The following is a 2,208-nucleotide window of genomic DNA, read 5'->3' as shown; positions in this document are numbered from 1 at the left end:
GGGGGAGAAGGATGCAACAATGAATGAATGGAATTCCAAAATCTCTGTAGATGTTCATTGAAATGAAAAGTAAATAAATTAAAATATATTAAAAAAATGACTATCATTTCAATATGTGCTCCTACATTTAGAGCCAAAGAGGAAGAAACTGAGAATTTTTACAAAACTGTGCAGTCTGAAATCGGCCTAACATGTAATCAGGATGTATTAATGATAATTGGTGACTGGAATGCAAAAAAAGTAGAAAATAGTGAAGAAGGAACAGTGTTTGGAAAAGATCGGCTTAGTGATAGAAATAAATGAGTAGTTTTCCTGAATTCCTAATTTACCCCTCCTTGTGCTGATTTACTGATACTTTAGGAAACCAACAAGTAAAACAACTATAAAGGACATGATGCATAAGCTTTTATTCACTTAAGATAAATGATAACCACAGAGTATGAAAGAAGTGAATGATCCAGTAAGCATCAAAAGAAGATGAAAGAGTACACAGTACTGTACCAGAAAGAATTGGTTGACACAGAATAATTTCATTGAACAATGTATAATCAAGAGGCAACAATGATGAAGGAGGAAGTTCAAATTGCTCTGAAGGAATTAGCAAAAATCAATGCCCTAGAAATGATGGAATAACAATTGACGTATCTCAACAAACTGTTGCTTTAATGGGGTGCTCACCAGATTGTGACAAGAAATCTGGAGGACAGCTACTGGACCAACTGACTGGAAGAGATCTATATTCATTCACATTCCCCAAAAATGATGGAACAAAGTTTGGAAATTATCAAACAAGCAAGCAAGATCCTGCTGAAGATTATTAAAAAAATTACTGGAACAGTGCATTGACAGAGAACTGCTAGAAATACAAGCGGGGTTCAGAAGAGTCCACAGCACTAAGGATATCATTGCCATGTCAGATGTATCTTAGTTGTAAGCAAAGAGTACATAAGAATGCCTATTTGTGCTTTATTGACAATGCAAAGGCATTTGACAATGTAGATCACAACAAACTATGCTTAACATTGAGAGGAATAGGAATCCCAGAGCACTTAGAATAGGAATCAGAATAGATCCAGGAAATATTGCATGGTTCAAAATCAAGAAAGAAGTGTGTCAGGGATATGTCCTTCCTCCATACTTTTCAATCTATATGTGGAACAGATCATTCAAAAGGCTGAACTTTATGAGGAGGGATGTGGCATTAAGATTGGAGGAAGACTCATCAATAACATCCCTTAGGCATATGAAATAACCTTGCTTGTTGAAAGTGGGGAGAACCTGAAGCATCTGTTGTAGCAGGTGAAGATTAAATCAGGTTCCTCTTGGAGGCATGAATTTTGAATTTCCAACTCCCATAATTTGGCCATGTTTCCAGAAGAGACTGATCCTTGGAAGGGTAAAAGGCCAGTGATGGAGAGGAAGGTGTTGGATTAGATGGGTTGACACAGTAACTGGGGTAGTGAGCATAAGTGTGTTGGAGACTGTGAGATTGGCTCAAGATAGGTTCAGGTATTGTTCATTGGGTCACAATGAGTTGCAAACAATTTAACAGTACATGACAACTACAGGAAAGAAGAATGAATAAAATGTTGTCTTGCTTACCCTAGTTTACTTTATATTATTATGCAAAATTTTCAGATTATATTTGTAATTTCAATTTGTTTTTCATGCTATTATTTCTGTCTAGGGATTGTATTCTGCTAAAAGTTCCTTTATACATTTAAGGGGTTTTTTTAATAGCTTACAGTGATGAAATAAATGTTTAAAAAAATGAGGGAGAGAACAATTCAAAAGCGATATATGATAGGGTATTATGGTTATCATAAGAGTCCAGAATTAAGGTGAAAAGTGAAGTGTACTCAGGGCGGTGGGATTGTATACCAGTGAAAGAATTTATCTTTTACTTTTCAAAGAGAGGAGCTAACTGTGGGGGGAGGGGTAGGTAGGGAGAAAAGTGCAAAAATGAATGAATGAAAATCCAAAAGCTCTGTAAATGTACATTAAAATTAATAAAATATAATTAAAAAACAAAAGCAAACAAACAAAAAACAAAAAGAGAGCACATAAAAGGAATGTTTGCTGTAAGAATCATACTTTTAAAATAAAATGGACAATTTAAAGAATAAAACCAATTATTCTATCAGTAAAAAAAATTCAATAATAGACATAGCACTAAGCTACTTGGAGAAATATTATTTTAATATCATT

This window comes from Elephantulus edwardii, unplaced genomic scaffold, assembly GCF_000299155.1.
Source record: "Elephantulus edwardii isolate Elephantulus edwardi_28Jun2011 unplaced genomic scaffold, EleEdw1.0 scaffold00030, whole genome shotgun sequence".
Lineage (NCBI taxonomy): Eukaryota > Metazoa > Chordata > Mammalia > Macroscelidea > Macroscelididae > Elephantulus > Elephantulus edwardii.
The sequence above is the reverse complement of the archived record's forward strand: the minus strand, read 5'-3'. Positions refer to the sequence as shown.